Below are 21861 nucleotides of genomic sequence, written 5' to 3'. Positions count from 1 at the left end.
TGAAATGCTGCATCCCTTTCTGCAAAAAATTCCTTTCACAAACATTTCTCTGACCGAAGCTGCACAAAACAAAAATGTTCGTTTCAAAGTCATTAAACTCCCGAATTTCCGCTTCACCGGAATCTCCTGAATCAGATGCCTCTAGTTTTGCCGACTCAATCCATGTCCCTTTGCAATGTTCTGCTTCCACCCACACTATGAAATGTGCCGCTAACTTATAGAATCATGGAATGGTTACAGCACGGAAGGCCATTCGGCCCGTCGAGCCCGTGCCGACTCTCAGCGAGTCCCACTCCCCCGCCCTTTCCCCGTAGCCCTGCAATTGTTTTTCCTTCAGACACTGATCCAACTCCCGTTTGAAAGATAAGATTGAGTCTGCCTCCACCACCCTTTCAAGCCGTGCATTCCAGATCCTAACCACTTGCTGCTAAATGGTCATCTCCTGTTCCTATGTGTAAAGTCTGGGAAACACGAGATCAATTCCTGCCACACTCACAGACTTCCTAAATATAGCACCGTCTTTCTATTCTCATAAAACCAGCTCCTGAAGTGTCGGCCAGCTGTGTAGGTGAAAGCTCTGGTTATGTTCCTAACATCACTTCAATTGCAGTGTTTCCGTAGTGTAGTGGTTGTCACATTTTCTTCACCCGCGAATGATCTTTGGTTCGAAACTGGGCGGAAACATTTTGAAAACCCGTTTAATTAAATATTAGAAAAAATGGATTTATTCATATTAATGTTTCAATATTAACAAAACACAATGTCCCACAGCCTTGTTAAATTTTCTGATATCTATGTTCAGTTCTGTATACACTCAAACTCGACACTTGAACTGAATGCTCATAAAAGTATTGGAGTGGGAACTCACTGGATAACAGCACAGCTGGCAATGTTTGCAGAATATATTCGTGACACCAAAGCACACAATGACAACCTGGAACTGTGCGGCACAGTATCCTCGGGGAAAACAGTTGAAGTCCCTGAGAGGGCTTAAACCACCAACTTTTTGGTTAACAACCGAACACGCTAACACATTGCGCCACAGAGACTGACACAAGTGTATACTGCAAGACATCCCAAACCAGGGCGTCCGTCAGTTAAAGCTTCAGATTGCTCCGACCAGTTGGAACTTGTCCACTCTCAGTTGCACTTTTCCCAAATAAAGGGTGGGACATTCATTGTGGATGCGTGGAAGCAGTCTGGTCCCGCACACTGCAGACACTTCCATGTCACCACCAACCAGCTCTCCCACAACCGGTGTGATCTACCTTCCAGCCTTCCGGTGCCTTGTCTGTGACAAAGTATTCTGATTGTCCCGAAGCCGGTATTAGGTTTTAATTCCTTTTCAGCTCCTGACTGCGGATATTCCTGTGATTAAACGGGAACTAAATGCTTGCAGGGACAGTTGGATTCACCATTTCTTTGCTTGGTGAAATTTCAAAGATTGAAAGCGACACACATCAACCCCAAACCTCGTCACCTACTCACTAACCGCTACACGCTGCTCCCGTGAGATGGAAGCCCAGTTGCTGTTTCAAGCTTGAATACAGGTACAAGCAGAACTCATTCAAAGAAAGTCCAAGTCCCTGAGGCACCTGATTATTTGCACCAAACTCCTTTGTAAAGAGTTGAGGTTCGTGTGGGGTGATTTGGGCACATCTTTTCCCCACACTACAACACTTCAAACATAACTCAACGGCTGTAAAGCGCTTTGGGACGTCATGAGTTCCTGAAAGGCACTGCAGAAATGCAAGTCTTCCTTTGCAAAATTTCTATGCAATTTCAAAACTCGCCGGCAAAATAATGGACTCGTCCAGGATTGGAACCCAGGACTTCTCACAAATTTCATTTAACTTCGACTCATCTAAAGTCACACCTTTAGATCAATGAACCAACTGCTTGACAATCATAATGGTAATGTATAGCCATTATAAAAGCAAGTTTTTGTGTGTGGCTACTTTTGATTGGAGAAGCACGTGAGACCGAATCAGTGACTTTGCTTTTTCGACCTGTCTTCTGAAGCGCCGCACGGTCCCACTCCGACAATCAATGAGCTGTTGGGACGTTAGTGTATCCAGGCTGTGGGTGGCCACCCCGAGCGCAGCAGAGGGATTTCTGCATTAGTTCTGGGTGGGGACAGTATTTCCCCTTCTCTCTTCCTCTTGTCTGTATCACTGTGCTTTTATTTCTCTATTTATTCCCCCTGTCTCAGTTTCTAGTGTTTAAAAGGGAATAAAAGATGAAATGGGTGCCACTGTGGAACAATTTCTCTCGCTCAAAGTTAGATTCACGACCGTTGTGCCATGAGGTCTAGACAGCTTGCCGTTGACATACAGGTTCATATATAAATATATATTTTTATATTGATACAAATTATCGAAGCTGTTCCCTGGTTGAGTGGTTAAGATCCCGAGCATTAACCCTTTCCATTCTCAATCAGTTCATCGCAGAAACATAATTGAGGTGTGTGAGAGGATTAATGATTGCTGTAATCGCCGTTAATAACCCCACTACTATCTGTTACAGAATGAGCTTACACACTCTCCCGCTTCTCCTGCCCTTTGCCGGACACATGTCCCGGGTTTAATTTTACAAACTGGGCGAGTTCGCTGATCGCGGGGAGACGGTCGGAGCCTCTGTGGCCCCACTGTGAGGATGTGGAAGTGAACACGTGACATTTCTGTAAAGGGCAGCAGAGGAGAAGGATTGAGAACTTTCAGTGTGGGACAGAAGTTGTTTCAGGTGAGCCAACACATTCCTGATCCTCCTCTCTTCTTAGGTAATCCCGGAGTCGAGGATGACTTGCTTCCACATTAAAAATCAGTGGTGATCAGCACAGAGGGAGCTCACTGGTCAGCTCCCGTCTGTTGAGGTCACTGTGCCAGAGGTTTCCCTAGTGTCGTGGTTATCACGTTTGCTTTACACATGCAAGGTCACCGGTTTGATCCTGGGTGGGAACATTGTGTTGAAATTTCCTATAGGGGAACAATCGGAGGCGAGTCTTGTCTCCTGGCAAATGCTAACTGACCTGCTGAGATTTCCAGCATTTGCTATTTATTCTCCTAGCAAAAGAGCTCCCTTATTCCGTAATTGCTCTTTATTTCACCAATAAATAGATAACTTTTAGCGAGAGAAAATGGATCCACCGGGGAACTTTGGCGTGTCGGAATAACCGGTGCTGTTAAATTTGACAAAAGTTGCATCAGATTCCTGGTGTCGCCAGCGATGAGGATTTTGAACCAGACTCCTAAAACACAGTGAGTAAAATGGGATATGGTTGAACAGTTAACATGCAAAGCACAGAACAAATGATTGAAGTATCGACTGTCCCTCAGTCAGCATTTCTTTCATTGTACAAAAGAAGATGACGGGTTAATTAATGATGCTTTCCCATGAAAACAACACAAAAGTTAAACAAAAAACATACGGTGACTGGCAGGTGAGCGCTTCTTCTGATACCTGGTGGGAATGGGCAGGGATTTTAAAGCCCCTTGTATTGCGGAATCTTCATATAGACGAACATCTCATGCTCCCTGTGTCGGCCTTGTGGCGCAACGGTAGCGCGTCTGACTCCAGATCAGAAGGTTGCGTGTTCAAATCACGTCGAGGTCACTGCTCCTTTGGGTAATCCCGGAATTAATATTTTCTTTGCTGTTTGGCAATAACCAGACTCTTGCTCCAAGGTCTGTCTCACTGTTTCCCCGGTGTCAGTCAGAGAAACACCTGTTGCCCTCATTTATTTCTTGTGACAAGACACAAAAGTTCAAAATCAACCTGCAGGTGGCCATACACAGCACTGGATAGTCAGGACAGCCGAGCGGTCTAAGCTGTTGTGTTCAGTCTGCTCTGAAAGTGTGGGTTTGAATCCCACTTCTAGCACCTTTTATTTTTAGTCATTGAGCAAAACTCATTTGCTTGGCACAACGATCAGCTCCTAAAAAGTGGGATCCTGCAGTTCACCTGCTCGCTCAGCATCTCCGTCTGACCTGGTGCTGAAGGTGGAGATGTTTCCGCAGTGTGGCCGTTCACACGTTCACCTTACTGTCATGTATCTCACACTACTCTGCAGTTCTAAGTCGTTTTGAACATCTCTTTCAGCCAGGTGTGGGTACCTTCAAAGGGGCTAAAGTTAAAATCTACATCACACAGGATGCCAGACCGGTCCATCACAAGGCTAGAGCTGTGCCTTATGTGATGAGGGAAAAGATTGAACACGAACTGGACCTGCGGGAAGGCATTATCTCATCCGTGGAATTTAGCGACTGGTCAAGTCCCATCATCCCCGTCATGAAGCCTGATGGATCCGTACAAATCTGTGGGGATTACAAGTCTACCATAACAGAGTCTCCCTACAGGACCAATACCCGCTGCCCAGAGCAGAGGACCTATTTGCCACGTTGGCTGGAGGAAAACTTTTCTCAAAACTTGATCTTACATCTGCGTATATGACGCAAGAACTGACCGAAGAGTCTCAGCTACTCACCACCATCAACACACATCGAGGCCTTTTTATGTACAATCGATGCCCATTCGGCATCAGGTCGGCAGCTGCTATATTCCAGCGCAACATGGAGAGTCTGCTCAAGTCCATCCTGGGGACGGTTGTGTTTCAAGATAACATACTCATCACGGGCAGGGACACCGACTCCCATCTCCGCAATTTGCAGGAAGTACTAAGTCGATTGGATCGAGTAGGCCTAAGAGTTAAGAAATCCAAGTGTCTGTTTCTCGCGCCTGAGGTTGAATTTTTGGGCAGAAGGATTGCTGCTGATGGAATCTGCCCAACAGAATCAAAAACCGAAGCAATTCGTCTGGCACCCAGGCCCTGGAATATCTCGGAACTGCCTGCCTTTCTCGGGCTATTCAATTACTTTGGGAACTTTATGCAGAACTTGAGCACGCTGCTGGAGCCTCTCCACATGCTACTCAGAAAGGGGTGCGATTGGTTTTGGGGGGACGCCCAAGAACGCGCCTTCAATAAAGAACTCAATCTTCTATGTTCCAACAGTGTTTTAGCCTTTTTTGACCCAGGTAAAAAGTTAGTTCTTACATGTGATGCGTCAGTGTACGGGGTCGGGTGCGTTTTACAGCATGTCAATGATGCGGGTAAATTACAACCTATTGCTTATGCCTCCAGGTCACTTTCGCGGGCGGCGTGCGGGTACGGTATGGTTGAGAAGGAGGAGCTCGCGTGCGTGTACGATGTCAAAAAGATGCACCAACACCTTTTCGTGGCCAAGTTAGGGTTAGAAACCAACCACAAACCCCTCACGTCCCTGCTATCTGAGTGCAAGGCAATAAACGCCAAAGCCTCGGCACGCATTCAGCGGTGGGCACTCATGCTGGTGTCTTACGACTACACAATAAGGCACAGACCAGGCACAAACAACTGTGCCGACGCGCTTAGCAGGCTACCCCTGGCGACCACGGAAGGTTCGGACGAACAGGACTGTGAGATGATCATGGCAATCAGTGCCTTTGAATCCACAGGTTCGCCCATGATGTCTCACCAAATCAGAGCCTGGACGACCAGCGACCCCACGTTATCCTTAGTCAAAATATGCATTTTAACTGGTGACTGGGCAGAGACCCACGATGCCTGCCCCGAGGAGATCAAACCTTTCCATAGGCGCAGGCATGAACTATCACTACAGGCAGACTGCCTGATGTGGGGCAGCTGAGTAGTTATGCACTTGCGAGGCTGAGAGGCGTTTGTCCGAGAGCTCCACCGCGAGCACCCGGGATCGTCCTAATGAAGGCCATAGCCAGATCCCACGTCTGGTGTCCTGGCATTGACGCGGACTTGGAGCTCTGCATCCGTCGGTGCACCATTTGTGCCCAACTCAGTAATGCCCCCAGGGAGGCCCCCCTAAGCCCCTGGCCCTGGCTCACAAAAACCGTGGTCGCAGGTGCATGTAGACTATGCGGGCCCATTCATGGGCAAAATGTTCCTCGTAGCCGTTGATGCATTTTCAAAATGGATCGAGTTCACCATTTTAAACTCGAGCACCACCTCCACCACTGTGGAGAGCCTGAGAACATGTTTGCAATGCACGGAATTCCTGACATATTGGTCAGTGATAATGGTCCGTGCTTCACTAGCGCAGAATTTCAAGATTTTATAGTTGACCACGGCATAAATCACGTTAAGACGGCACCGTTAAAGCCGGCCTCCAATGGCCAGGCGGAGCAAGCAGTGCAGATCATTAAACAAGGCATGCTCAGAATCCAAGGTCCCACGCTGCAGAGCCGCCTGTCGCGACTGCTGCTGGCATACAGATCTCGTCCACATTCGTTGACTGGGGTTCCCCCCGCGCAACTATTGATGAAATGAACCTTAAAGACCAGGCTCTCATTAATCCTCCCAGACATGCATGAAATTGTTGAGGCTAAGCGCCGGAAGCTAACTGAGTACCATGACCTAAATTTGAGGGGGAGGTGGAATGAGATAGGGGACAAAGTGCTTGTGCTAAACTATGGCAGGGGTCCCAAATGACGTACAGGGACAGTAACAGGCAAGGAAGGAAACAGGCTACTGGTTGTACAAATGGACAATCGCCAAACCTGTCGGAGGCATGTAGACCAATAAAAAGTAGATTCACCAACAATACTGCAGGATGAGAGGCAGACTACAGTATGGAACTCACACCACACCTGGTGGTCAGACAGAGGGAACAACCTGAGGAAAGGGCAGTCTCAACAGACAGCCCAGGCGAGATACCAGCAATCACACTGAAAGAAAAACAGGCACCAAGGCAAACAACTGAACCACAACTAAGACGCTCCACGCGAGAGCGTAGACCACCTGAGAGTCTGAATCTATAAAGACAATAAGACCTTGGGGGAGTTTGATGTCATGTATCTCACACTACTGTATATAACTGTATCTTACCATGCTATACATGACTGTAACTAGATATGACCTGTAACCACAAGCATACGTTACCACCAGGGGTGCACTTGCAGGAGACACTGCATACCTGCTCCACACAGGTATATAAAGGCAGGTCTCAGGCAAGTGTGGCACATGAGAGCTGTGAAATAAAGGTGCAGGTCCAGAGTGACCTTGACTTCAGCATGTGCCTCGTCTGAGTCTGTACTGCAGGGTCAGGACTTTACACTTACAAGCAAAAGCTCACCGGGTGGTAATATTTTCTGGAGCTTTCTCCTCATGCATGCTCAGGGGCGAGTTTGTTCTCCTGTGAAAGGTTATAAGATCATAAACATGTAAGGATTCGGAGCCGGAGTAGGCCTTTCGGCCCCTCGAGCCTGGTCCACCATTCAAGAGGATCCTGGCAGTTCCTCGACAGCAAGTTTAAACATCTGGGGCGGAGCCAACAGGCGCCTGGCTGCAATCAGCGACAAAAAGGTGCATTTGGCAGAAGCCCGGCGAGGTCAATCGGTCGAGCATGAGAATCTTAATCTTGAATTCAGGGGTGTGAGCCCCACGTTAATTGTTAAAACATGTCCCATTTTACACACTGTGCTTTAGGGGTCTGATTCAAAATGTTCATTGCTGGTAACATCAACAGGAGACTGGGGAAACAGTGCGACTGACTTTAGAGCAAGGGTCTGGTTATTGTGAAACAGCAAATGAAATATCAATTCTGGAAGAATGACATCGAAAAGAAATGTGACCCCGACACCCAGAAAGAAGTGTTAAGGCAGAAGATTAAATGCTGCATTCCTCTGTGCAAAAAATTCCTTTCACAAACATTTCTCTGACCAAAACTGCACAAAACAAAAATGTTCCTTTCAAATTCATTAAACTCCCGAATTTCCACACCCCCCGAATCTCCTGAATCAGATGCATCTTGTTTTGCCGACTCAATCAATGTCCCTTTGCAATGTTCTGCTTCCACCCACACTATGAATTGTGCCACTAACTTATAGAATCATGGAATGGTTACAGCACGGAAGGCCATTCGGCCCGTCGAGCCCGTGCCGACTCTCAGCGAGTCCCACTCCCCTGCTCTTTCCCCTGAGGCCTGCAATTGTTTTTCCTTCAGACACTTATCCAACTCCTGTTTGAAAGATAAGATTGAGTCTGCCTTCAGTACATTCCAGATCCTAACCACTCGCTGCTAAATAGCCAGCTCCTGTTCCTATGTGTAAAGTCTGGGAAACACTGGATCAATTCCTACCACACTCACAGCCTTCCTAAATATAGCACCGTCTTTCTATTCTCGTAAAACCAGCTCCTGAAGTATAGTCCAGCTGTGTAGGTTAAAGCTCTGGTTATGTTCCTAACATTACTTCAAATGCAGTGTTTCCGTAGTGTAGTGGTTGTCACATTTGCCTCACACGCGAAAAGATCCTGGTTCAAAATTGGGTGGAAACATTTTGAAAACTTGCTCAATTAAATATTGGAAAAAATGGATTGATTCATATTCGTGGTTCAATATTAACAAAACACAATGTCCCACAACCTTGTAAAATTTTCTGATATCACTGTACAGTTCTGTATACACTCAAACTCTACACTTGAACTGAATGCTCATAAAAGTATTGAAGTGGGAACTCACTGGATAACAGCACAGCTGGTAATGTTTGCGGAATATGTTTGTGCTGTCAAAACGCGCAATGACAAACTGGAACCGTGCAGCACCGAATCCTCAGGGAAAACACAGTTAAAAACTTCACTTCTGGGTGGGCTTGAACCACCAACTTTTAGGTTAATAGCCCAACGCGCTAAACCATTGCGTCACAGAGACTGACGCAAGTGCACACTGCACGACATCCAAAACCAGGGTGTCAGTCAGTTAAACCTTCAGATTGCTCCGACCAGGATGGAACTTGTCCACTCTCAGTTGTACTTTTCCCAAATAAAGGGTGGACATTCAGTGTGGATGTATGGAAGCAGTCTGGTCCCGCACACTGCAGACACTTCCATGTCACTGCCAACCAGCTCTCCCACAACCGGTGTGATCGACCTTCCAGCCTTCCGGTGCCTTGTCTGTGACGAAGTATTCTGATTGTCCCGAAGACGGTATTCGGTTTTAATTCCTTTTCTGCTCCCGACTGCGGGTATTCCTGTGAATAAACGCGAACAAAGTGCTTACAGGGTCAGTTCGATTGACCGTTTCTTTGCTTGGTGAAATTTCAAAGATTGAAAGCGACGCACATCAACCCCAGAAAATGCTGGAAACACTCAGCAGGTCGGGCAGTATCTGTGGAGGTGGGGAAGTGGGAATAATCGATGGGTTTGTTTGTGGCTTTGATCTGCTGCTGGGAAGTGAGGCAGCGCTGCAGGATGCTTTTTTTCGAGGTGTAAGCAGAGGTTTCCGTCGTGTAACGGTTATCACCTTCGCTGCACATGTGAAATATCCTCGGTTTGAGCACGGACAGAAACATTGTTTTGGAGAATATTTTTCTGTGGAATACATTTTTTAAAAGTAGCCCCAGGTTCCTTGTATCATGAGCGATGGGCATTTTAACTCACTCTCCTAAAATACAGTGTGTGTAAAATCAGATAGGGGATAAAACTTCATCAATGATTAAAGTTCCTTAACTCATTAAACTTCAGTTCTTGAAGTTTCCATCAATTCATTTCATAAACATAATTGAAGTGTGTGAGAGAATTAATAATGGGCTTTAATCGTTAAGGACCCCATTACTTTATGTTATAGACCCAGGTTACACACTCTCTTGCTTCTGAAAGAGTTGAGGTCCATGTGGGGGTGATTTGGGCACATCTTTCCCCACATTACAAGTGTGTCAGGAAATCAACCACCCAAAGCCCTTTCATTAACCACAGGGGTTCCCGCAATTGTCTGGTCTCAAAGCGGTTTTAGTCCTTGTCAATATCTCTTGTCCATTTCCCGGTGTTTCCCGATTCTGTCGGTCTCCCTGGCTCTCTTCAAGCTGTGTGTGGCCACCTACAGGTTGGATTTCAATAAATACCTGTGTTTGTGTTTTCAATAACAACAGAAAATGTTTCTTATATATTTCTTATGTTCTCTCCAAATCCTCGATATCCTTCCTAAATTGTGGTGCCCAGAACTGTAAACAGGATCCAACTGAGGCCGAAGCAGGGATTTATAAAGCTTTGGTGTAAGTTCCTCACCGGTGTAATCTATTTCACGTTATAAAGCCAAGGGTCCTGTATTCTTTTTTAATAACCTTATCAACTTGTCTACCCACCTTCAAATATTGCTGTGTGTAAATCTCTCGGTCACTCTGTTTCTGCATCCCCTTTAAAACAACACCATTTCGTTGAAGTTTCCACAGATCACCACCGTGTGTTTCCCAGACCTTACACAGAGGGACATAGGAACAGGAGGAGGACATTTAGCCCCTCGAGCCTGTTCCACTATTCAGTGAGATCATGGCTGATCTGATCGTGGCCTCAACTCCACTTCCCTACCATCTCCGCCTAACCCTTGACTCCTATATCGTTCAAAAATCTGTCTACCTCCACCTTAAATATATTCAATGACCGAGCCTTCACAGCTCTCAGGGATAGAAATACAAAGATTCACGCCCCTCTGAGGGAAGAAATTCCTCCTCATCCCCATTTTAATTGGGCAACCCCTTATTCTGAAACTATGTCCCCTCGTTCTAGATTCCCCCACGAGGGGAAACATCCTCTTTGCATCTACCCCTGTCTAGCCCCCTCAGAATCTTACACCTTTCAAAGATATCATCTCTCACTCTGCTAATCTCCAATAGGTAGATCCCAACCTGTTCAACCATTCTTCATAAGACAACCTTGTGAACCTTCTGTGAAATGCCCCCAATGTAAGTTTATCCCTCCTGAAATGAGGAGAGCAAAACTGTACGCAGTACTCCAGGTGTGGTTTCACCTGTGCTCTGTACAGTTGTAGCAGGACTTCCGTACTTTTATATTCCATCCCCCTTGAAATAAAGGCCAACTTTCCATTTGCCTTCCTAATTACTTGCTGTATCTGCATGCTAACTTTTTGTGATCAGGAAGGCCAATGGTATCTTGGCCTTTATTGCAAAGGGGATGGAGTATAAAAGCAGGGAAGTCCTGCGACAGCTGTATAACGTATTGGTGAGGCCACACCTGGAATACTGCGTGCAGTTTTGTTTTCCATATTTACGAAAGGCTATACTTGCTTTGGAGGCAGTTCAGAGAAGGTTCACTAGTTTGATTCTGGAGATGAGGGGGTTGACTTATGAGGAAAGGGTGAGTAGGTTGGGCCTCTATTCATTGGAATTCAGAAGAATGAGAGGTGATCTTATCGAAACGTGTAAGATTATGAGGTGGCTTGAGAAGGTGGATGCAGAGAGGATGTTTCCACTGATGGGGAGACTAGAACTAGAGGGCATGATCTTAGAATAAGGGGCCACCCATTTAAAACTGAGATGAGGAGAAATTTCTTCTCTCAGAGGGTTGTAAAACTCTGGAATTCCCTGCCTCAGTGAGCTGTGGAAGCTGGGACATTGAATAAATTTAAGAGAGAAATTGACAGCTTTTTAAATGATAAGGGGATAAGGGGTTATGGGGAGCGGGCAGTGAAGTGGAGCTGAGTCCATGATCGGATAAGCCATGATCTTATTGAATGGCGGAGCAGGCTCGAGGGGCCGTATGGCCTACTCCTGCTCCTATTTCTTATGTTCTTCTGTAAAAGGACTCCCAGATCCCTCTGCTCCACAGCATTTTGTAATCTCTCCCCATTTAAGTAATTATTAGCTTTTTTTGTTTTACCGACCAAAGTGGATAACCTCATATTTCCCACATTATACTGCAGCTGCCAATTTTTTGCTCACTCACTGACCCTATCTATATCGCTTTGCAGATTGTTTGCGTCCTCCTCACAACTTGCTTTCCCACCATATCTTTGTATCAGCAGCAAATTTGTCTACATTACAAACATGCAGAGCCCAGAACAAATTATTTTGCACCCTGGCGATGTTTTCCCATTGCCTTTGAAGGCGTATATCGCAGATTACCCAGAATGAAACCGTACATTTAAGATTTATACTATGAGGGAAAATTGCACCTTATTTTATTAGTTCGAGGTGTTTCATTAATTGATTTGACATGCTGTATTTGTTTGAGGTGCTGTGGAAAAATGGATCCTTACTCATTGCTGACTCTAAGTTAGAACAAATGAGTGTTCGACAGTAAAATGAGCACTGCACTTTAATTGAGAATTACATATCCAGAGTTATAGTAGGCAGCCGCATACCGCAGTGAAGTAGAGCAGACCCGAGAGACTCAGCTAACATTTGGAAAGTAATCACTGAATTAACACAGAAGAGTGCAAAACATTCATCAGAACAATATACAATCAATACAATGCGTCTGATTGTGTTTGAAGGAACACGGCCATTGGAGAGAGAGCATCGTTTCTAATTACATTATATAATAAGTCTGATCAACATTTTCCAGTTTTGGGACGTTTAGCTTCAATTTCAGAATTTTGCATTTAAACATATTCTATGTCATGAGGGACTCAAATCAGCGGCCGTAATGTGTTTGTTCAAACAACTGAAACTAATTTCAACTCTGTTGCATCTTGACTGTCCCAGTGGGGAGCCCACAGGATATAATTGAAAGGCTCCGGGAATATTTCAGAGTTTAATTCAGAGAGATTGCCTAAAGCATGAAGAGGCAGCATCGCTGAACACAGAAAATGCCTGATACGTCCTTACTACACAGTATAAATACACACGAGGCCCATGCTTGAGAGAAGGTCAGTCTGTGACCTGTCCTTTATTCCTTCGCACTCAAGTGATGAAGATGGGTGGAGCTTCCCCTTTTATACCTGAAGGTCCAGGTTAGGAGTATCTCCCACCTAGTGGTCAGTGTTCTCACGGTGTACAACTTAGGTCAGTTTATACATGGGTTACAATGCTGGTTGAATACATGACATCACCTCCGACCCCAAAGTCTTATTGGGATCACAGGTTGAGTCTCTCTGGTGGTTTACGCTCCCTTGTAGAGCGCCTGAGTTGGGGCTCCAGTTGTTGGGCGCTGGCCTGAGTGTCTGCTGTTTGCAGTGCTCAGGCCTGTCCGGACTGCCCACAGTGACTGGGCTCTCCTCCCTTTGGTTCCGGTGTTCGGTCACTTGTGGTGGAGTGAACTCTATATCGTTCTCTTCCTCTGCTTCTTCTATGGAGTTGCTGAACCTCCTTTTTGTTTGATCCACATGTTTGCGGCAGATTTGTCCATTGGTAAGTTTAACTACCAGAAACCTATTTCCCTCTTTGGCAACCACAGTGCCTGCGAGCCATTTGGGCCCTTTTTGGGACAAAAACAGGATCATTTACATCAATACATCATGCCCTCGCATTCCTGTCATGGTAGTAATATTGTGACTGGCGCCTGCTCTCGACAATTTCTTTCATGGTGGGGTGTATAAGGGATAATCGGGTTTTGAGCGTCCTTTTCATTAGTAGCTCTGCGGGTGGAACCCCTGTGAGCGAGTGTGGTCGGGATCTATAGGCCAACAGGAGGCGTGATAAGCAGGTTTGTAGGGAACCCCCTTGGAATCTGAGCATCCCCTGTTTGATTATCTGCACTGCTCGTTCTGCCTGGCTGTTTGAGGCCGGCTTGAACGGTGCCGTTCTAACATGGTTAATTCCATTGCCTGCCATAAAGTCCTGGAATTCAGTGCTTGTGAAGCACGGGCCATTGTCACTGACCAAGATGTCCGCTAGACTGTGGGCGGCGAACATTGCCCGTAGACTTTCTACCGTGGCAGAGGATGTGCTTGAATTTAAAATGTCGCACTCGATCCATTTGGAGTAGGCGTCTACTACAACCAAAAACATTTTCCCCATGAAAGGACCAGCGTAGTCCACATGGATGCGTGACCAAGGCTTGGCCAGGGGCTAAGGGGGGCTTCCCCCTGGGCGCATGGCCCAGCTGGGCACATGTGTTGCACCTGCGAACACAAAGTTCCAGATCTGCGTCTATCCCTGGCCACCAAACGTGTGACCTGGCAATTGCCTTCATCGTGACAATGCCCGGGTGCCCATTGTGGAGTTCTCTGATGAACACCTCTCTGCCCATCTGGGGCATGACTACGCGGTTTCCCCACAGTAGGCAATCGGCTTGAATCGAGAGTTCATCCCTGCCCCTGTGAAATGGTTTAAATTCCTCAGGGCATGCCCTGTACGTGGCTGCCCAGTCCCCATTCAGGACACATTTCTTGACTAGAGACAATAGCGGGTCTCTATTTGTCCAGACTTTAATCTGACGGGCTGTCACTGGTGAGCCTTCGCTTCCGAAAGCTTCAACAGCCATGACCATCTCAGCACCATGCTCGGTAGCCCCCTCAGTGGTGGCTAGTGGGAGCCTGCTGAGTGCATCGGTGCAGTTTTCAGTGCCCGGTCTGTGCCGAATTGTGTAGTCATAGGCAGCTAACGTGAGTGCCCACCTTTGTATGCAGGCCGATGCGTTTGCATTTATGGCCTTGTTGTCGGCCAAAAGGCACGTTAGGAGTTTGTGATCTGTCTCCAGCTCAAATTTCCTGCCAAACAGGTATTGGTGCATTTTCTTTACCACATATACACATGCGAGCGCCTCCTTTTCTACCATCCCGTAGCCCCTTTCTGCCTGGGACAGACTTCTGGAGGCATAAGCTACCGGCTGTAACTGACCCTTGGCATTGACATGCTGCAACACACACCCGACACCATAGGACGACAGATCGCACGTTAACACAAGTTTCTTACATGGGTCATATAGCGTTAACAGATTGTTGGAACATAACAAATTGCGTGCTCTATTAAAAGCCCTTTCCTGGCTGTCCCCCCAGACCCATTCACGACCTTTGCATAGGAGCACGTGCAGCGGCTCCAGCAGCGTGCTCAATTTGGGAAGAAAGTTGCAAAAATAATTCAGGAGCCCCAGGAACAAACGCAGTTCCGTCGTGTTACGGGGTCTGGGTGCTCTCTGGATCGCTTCCATCTTGGATGCAGTTGGGCTGATCCCGTCTGCTGCTACCATCATCCCCAGGAATTCTACCTCTGGAGCTAGGAAGACGCACTTCGCAGTTTTCAGGCGCAGACCTACCCGGTCCAGTCTGCGTAGCACCTCCTCCAGGTTGTGGAGGTGTTCTTCAGTATCGTAACCCGTAATGAGGATGTCGTCCTGAAAAACCACCGTCCCTGGAATCGACTTGAGGAGGTTTTCCATATTTCGTTGGAAGAGCGCGGTGACCGAGCGAATCCCGAACGGACATCTGTTGTACTCAAACAACCCCTTGTGTGTCGTGATGGTGGTCAGCTTCTTCGACTCACTCGCCAGCTCCTGGGTCATGTAAGCTGAGGTCAGGTCCAATTTTGAAAAAAGTTTGCCACCGGATAGCGTCGCAAAGAGGTCCTCCGCTCTCGGTAGTGGGTACTGGTCTTGGAGTGACACCCGATTGATGGTGGCCTTGTAATCGCCACATATCCTGACTGACCCATCCGCCTTGAGCACCGGCACAATCGGGCTCGCCCAGTCACTGAATTCGACTGGCGAGATGATGGCTTCTCTCAGGAGGCGGTCCAATTCGCCTTCTATCTTTTCCCGCATCACGTGCGGCACCGCTCTGGCCTTGTGGTGTACTGGTCTGGCATCCGGGTTTATGTGAATCATTACCTTGGCCCCCATGAAAGTGCCAATGCCGGGTTGAAATAATGAGTCAAATTTGTCCAGGACCTGTGAGCATGATACTCGCTCCACAGAGGAAATTGCATTGACATCGCCCCATTTCCAGTTCATGACAGCAAGCCAACTCCTCCCCAGTAGTGCGGGACCGTCCCATGGGACAATCCAGAGTGGCAATCTGTTCTCTGAATCTTTGTGGGTCACGACTACCGTGGCGCTGCCTTGCACCGGAATGATCTCCTTGGTGTAAGTCCGTAGCTGTGCGTCAATCGGCGATAATTTTGGCCTCCTGGCCTTGGATGCCCACAACTTTTTGAACTGTTTGATACCCATCAGGGACTGGCTGGCACTCGTGTCTAACTCCATTGATACTGGGATGCCATTGAGGAGCACTTTCATCATTATTGGTGGCGTCCTGGTGTATGAACTGTATACGTGCTCCACATGAACTCGCTGAACTTCAGCTTCCAGCGATTTCCCCCAGTGTCCATTTCTGCAATTTCTGCAGGCATTTTGCTCATCTCTGCAAACTCCGGCTGAATGTATGCCTCCACGCCTCCAGCATGAGTTACGGTTTGAAACAAAAGGTCCCTTGCCAGTCGATCGTCCCTGACTGCCCCTGTTATTGTCCTTGAGTGCACCATTAACAGGTGTTGATGGCCCCATTACTGGCCGCATTGTCCCTTGCAATGGCGTGAATCACTGTTTAGCTTGCCATTGTCTCTGTCGAACTCCCCCTCTGGGTTCGACAACATGATGGGGCATGCCTGACTGCCCTTGTCTGCCTGGAGAACTGTGTGCTGCTTTAACAATGTTGAATCTCTGTCCCAACCATTCCTTAACACAGTACCTCTCGTCTGTTCTGCTAGTGGCCATGCTCGCGTGGTTTAAATCCCAGTTTCTTGTCGCCATTGATACGTCCTTACTTCACAGTATAAATGCACACAAGGCCTATGCTTGAGAGAAGGTCAGTCTGTGACCTGTCCTTTATTCCATAGCACTCAAGTGATGAAGGTGGGTGGAGCTTCCCCTTTTATACCTGAAGGTCCAGGTTAGGAGTGTCTCCCACCTAGTGGTCAGTGTTCTCACGGTGTACAACTTAGGTCAGTTTATACATGGGTTACAATGCTGGTTGAATACATGACAATGCCTGCGACATTTTCCATCATTGATAAAATATTCTACGTGATCCTTGCAGTCACTGCTCTTCCTGGTCAGTGATTATAGTCATTGACGTTGTGTAACTCTGTGTGTGATCCATATTTGGCCTTGTTCTGTATCTGACAATGTAGTGATGACCATTAAATGATAGGGGCAGTGACATAATTTCAATAAATCGGAAGTCCACATTAGCCAAATTCCCACTGCTCATTTATGCCGTTCCTTTAACAGAAACCGTAACTCTGTACTCTGCAGACACGCAAATGATGAAGTTATTGCTATTGTTGGAAAACTTTGTATACTTGCACCTGCCCTCGGCACTAAAAGCTCTCTAAAGTTTGTTTCTTACTGGGATTCGCTGTCACAATAGAGTTGTGAGAACTGAGAGGCACTGGGCAGACTGCAATATCTGACCGGACTGAATCTGTATTACTGGGACTATCTGTCATTGTACAACTGTATTGAGTGTCGTTCATTGACTGGGGTCGAACATCTGACCATAGTGGCCATGTAATTACTGGAATTCTTTGAGGATACAACGAGCATGGTGGATAGAGGTGTACCGATGGATGTGGTGTATTTAGATTTCCAAAAGGCATTCGATAACGTGCCACACAAAAGGTTACTGCAGAAGATAAAGGTACGTGGAGTCAGAGGAAATGTATTAGCATGGATAGAGAATTGGCTGGCGAACAGAAAGCAGAGAGTCAGGATAAATGGGTCCTTTTCTGGTTGGAAATCAGTGGTTAGTGGTGTACCACAGGGATCAGTGCTGGGACCACAACTGTTTACAATATACATAGATGACCTGGAAGAGGGGACAGAGTGTAGTGCAACAAAATTTGCAGATGACACTAAGATTAGTGGGAAAGCGGGTTGTGTAGAGGACTCAGAGAGGCTGCAAGGAGATTTGGATAGGTTAAGCGAATGGGCTAAGGTTTGGCAGATGGAATACAATGTCGGAAAGTGTGAGGTCATCCACCTTGGGGAAAAAAAACAGTAAAAGGGAATATTATTTGAATGGGGAGAAATTACAACATGCTGTGGTGCAGAGGGACCTGGGGGTCCTTGTGCATGAATCCCAAAAGGTTAGTTTGCAGGTGCAGCAGGTAATCAGGAAGGCGAATGGAATGTTGGCCTTCATTGCGAGAGGGATGGAGTACAAAAGCAGGGAGTTCCTGCTGCAACTGTATAAGGTATTAGTAAGGCCGCATCTGGAGTACTGCGTGCAGTTTTGGTCACCTTACTTAAGGAAGGATATACTAGCTTTGGAAGGGGTACAGAGACGATTCACTAGGCTGATTCCAGAAATGAGGGGGTTACCTTATGATGATTGATTGAGTAGACTGGGTCTTTACTCATTGGAGTTCAGAAGGATGAGGGGTTATCTTATAGAAACATTTAAAATCATGAAAGGGATAGACAAGATAGAGGCAGAGAGGTTGTTTCCACTGGTAGGGGAGACTAGAACTAGGGGGCACGGCCTCAAAATACGGAGGAGCCAATTTAAAACCGAGTTGAGAAAGAATTTCTTCTCCCAGAGGGTTGTGAATCTGTGGAATTCTCTGCCCAAGGAAGCAGTTGAGGCTAGCTCATTGAATGTTTTCAAGTCAAAGATAGATAGATTTTTAACCAATAAGGGAATTAAGGGTTACGGGAAGAGGGCGGGTAAGTGGAGCTGAGTCCACGACCAGATCAGCCATGATCTTATTGAATGGTGGAGCAGGCTCGAGGGGCTAGATGGCCTACTCCTGTTCCTAATTCTTATGTTCTTATGTTCTTATGTTCTTATAACACGGCGATGAGAATTGTACAGTGTACTGCAAGTGTGGCCCAAAGAAAGTTTGATACCAGTTTAACAGAACTTCACTACTTTTCAACACTATCCATCTTGAATTAACCCTTGGTGCTCCATTTTCTTTTTATGGATGTATAACCCGCATCACGACCTTTACTGTTTATTTGTATTTCTACTCTGAGATCCCTTTGCTCCTTGACCTCACTTAGATTCTTATTCTCACGTAGTATTTGACCTTATCTTTCTTACCAAAGTACATGACCTCACTCTGTCTGTGTTGGATTGAATTTGCCAATTCAATGTCCAGTCTACAAGATTATTAATGTCTTGTTGTAGTTTGGTGCAGTCCTCCTCAATAATGTCTATCAGCCCCACCCCAATTTGGCCTCATCTGAAAGTGTAGAAATTGTTTTTTTGATTCCAAAGTCTAAATGGACAATTTAAATTGTGAACAGCATTGGTCCCACACTGATCCTCATGGGAGCCCACTTTACACCTTCTGCACTCAGAATAACAGTCCTTTACTTCTGCTTTCTGTCTTGGGGTCAGCTCGCTATACATTCCACGACTTGTCCCCTAACACCGCAAGCTCTGACCTTATTCATTATTCTAATATGTGGTACCTCATCAAAGACTTTTTGGAGATTTAAGTATATTATATCCCCCACATTACCCTGGTCTACTCTCCCTGTTACTTCTTCAATGAAATCAAAGAAGTTGGTCAAGCAAGACTTTTGCTTTTGAATCCACGCTGATTATACATAATTATATTTTTTGGTTTATAGATATTCTTCTATTCTCTACTTTAGAAGGGATTCCATTATTTTCCTACCACCGAAGTTCCACTGACTGGTCTATAGTTCCCCGGACATGTTCTATCTTCCATCTCAAATATAAGTATTACGTTAGCTATCCGCCATTCCTCTGACACTACACATTTTTCAAACTAATCATTAAATATTTGTAATAGTGCTCCTGCTATCTCTTCGCTGAATTATTTTAAAGTGTATGGATGTAATCCATCCAGACCAGGGGTTCAATCCTCCTTTCATTTGGTTTTTCATTTAATATTTCTCCTCTTTACTTATTGCAGTTATATAATTTCCCATACATTATTCCACCGTCATGTCCATCTGCCCTGTGTCCCTGGTAAATACAGAGGCAAAGTAATTATTTCATATTTTATGTAATTTTTCCATCGCTTCATGTGATTTAATATTGTCCATCGATTTGTGGCCCTATTCCCATCCGACATTCTTTTTTAAATGAATGTGCCTGTAGAAAGTTAGATGAGCGATTATGTTATCGGCCACCAAATAGTGGGAAGGATAAAGAGGTGTAAATTTAGGTAAAATGCAGAAAGATTCAAGATCTGTCGTGATAATGTGGGACTTCAACGTAAACTGGGAAAATAACCATGCAAAGGGAAAATGCAGGGGAGGATTTCCTGAAATCTGTATTAGAACTTTCTCCATCAGTATGTTTCCAGCACGATGGGGAAGAAAGCAGTTCTGGATCTCGGAAATGGATTAAGTAGAACATGTTTCTGTGGAGGAGCATTGAGGAAACAGTGATCACAATATCATTAGGTTTAGAGTAGTTATGGAAAAGGAGAAGGTATAATCATGTGTGAAAATACCCAACTGTAGGAGGACTAATTTTTTGAGTTGAAAGGGATCCGGCCCAGGTAGATTGAAACCAAAGATTTCTCGGTAAAACAGTAAATGCACATTGGGAGACTTTCAAAAAGGAGATAGATCGGGTAACGACTAGACACGTTTTCATGCAGGGTGCAGAAATAGCATGATAGCTAGCTACAGCTCGGTGGATGAATGAAGATCAACTAAAACACAAAAACGGAAGCTTGTGATAAACTTCAGGCTCATATTTCAGCAGAGAACCAAGCAGAATACAGAATGTACAGAGAAGGACTATCAAAGGAGGAGGAAGTAGAATCAGCAGAAAAACAGGATATTCGCCCATAGTACTTATCTGAGGAAGGACACACTTGCCTTGGAGGTGGTGCAACAGAGGTTCAACAGATTGATTCCTGGGATGAGAGGGCTGTCCTATGATGAGAGATTGTGTAGAATATGCCGATTCTCTCTGGGGTTTCGAAGAATCGGAGGTGATCTCGTTGAAACGGACAATATTCTGAAGGGGATTGACAGGGTAGATGTTGAGAAGCCTGGCTAGCTCAGTCGGTAGAGCATGAGACTCTTAATCTCAGGATCGTGGGTTTGAGCCCCATGTTAGTCGATTACTGTTCCTTAAAATTTATGTTGCTTTCACGGGAAAACATCATTAATGAACACATTATCTTCTTTTACACAATGAAAGAAATACGAACTGAGGGAGAGCTGATAATTTAATCATCTGTTCTGTGCTCTGCATAAGAACACAAGAACCAGGAGCAGGAGTCGGCCATTTGGCCCTTCGAGCCTGCCTTCTTTTGCACTGAAACAAATTATAACCGTGAGTTTAAATTAGCAGTGCGAGATATTTACAGGGCACCTTTCAATGCTTCACAAACCCATTCCTTTCGCTACAGCCACCCGGGATCGTTTCCCAGTTTGGGAAGTAGATTTGATATCACCATTTGTAATTGAAGTGGAGTAATTTTATTATGTTAGATGGATGTCCCAAAGCACTTCAGAGTGGTGTCAAAACAAATGAGTTTGCAATTAAAAACACTGAATGTCAGGAGTGGGATTTGAACCCACGCCTCCAGAGGAGACCGCGACCTGAACACAGCGCCTTAGACCGCTCGGCCATCCTGACTGTTGGATGCTTCAGTTACAAGTTATTACTCAGGAAAGTTTCGGACCGGGCGCTTGTTCAGTGTTGCTGGAAGGCCCAGTGACCGGGATATCCTCTCCCCCGGGGTTTTCCTGAGCCTGTGCTCGGTGCACGGGGAGGTTTGGCCCGGGTTGGAGGTATATTACATCCCAGGGATGGACAATAACCCTCTGAGCTCTGGAACTGGGGAAGAGCGAATAATTAATGAGCTGTTTGTGGGTTTCAAATGCAACTTCGATCTGATGGAAGAAACCGATAGTGTTGTTTCACAGAATGAAAGAAATGCGAACAGGGACAATCGAAATTTCAATAACTGAACTTTAATAATGAGTGAAACTTTAACCCTTGATGAAGTTTTATCCCCGATCTGATTTAACACACTCTGTATTTGAGTAGATTAGTTTTAAAATGTTCATTGCTCATGCGACAATGTACCCTGGACTGCTTTTGTTCAATTTTATTGCAGACAAGTTTTTGCTTCACAAATAATGTTTCCGCCCAGGCTCGCAACAGAGACCTTTCGCGTGTAAGG

At 45.9% G+C, this 21861-nt stretch overlaps 3 non-coding genes across 3 annotated transcripts; 2 read left to right on the top strand and 1 right to left on the bottom strand.

Moving 5' to 3' along the window:
* Positions 1 to 3540: 3540 nt before the first annotated feature.
* trnaw-cca (transfer RNA tryptophan (anticodon CCA)) lies at positions 3541 to 3612 on the top strand. Its single transcript has one exon. It is a non-coding gene; the product is annotated as a tRNA-Trp (tRNA).
* Positions 3613 to 20716: 17104 nt separating this feature from the next.
* On the top strand, positions 20717 to 20789 carry trnak-cuu (transfer RNA lysine (anticodon CUU)). Its single transcript has one exon. It is a non-coding gene; the product is annotated as a tRNA-Lys (tRNA).
* Positions 20790 to 21228: 439 nt separating this feature from the next.
* trnal-cag (transfer RNA leucine (anticodon CAG)) lies at positions 21229 to 21311 on the bottom strand. The gene has a single exon. It is a non-coding gene; the product is annotated as a tRNA-Leu (tRNA).
* Between the last annotated feature and the right edge of the window lie 550 nt (positions 21312 to 21861).

Source organism: Pristiophorus japonicus, chromosome 20 (assembly GCF_044704955.1).
Source record: "Pristiophorus japonicus isolate sPriJap1 chromosome 20, sPriJap1.hap1, whole genome shotgun sequence".
NCBI classification, from domain to species: Eukaryota; Metazoa; Chordata; class Chondrichthyes; family Pristiophoridae; genus Pristiophorus; species Pristiophorus japonicus.
Note: the sequence above shows the minus strand (reverse complement) of the source record. Positions and strands in the feature narration are given on the sequence as shown.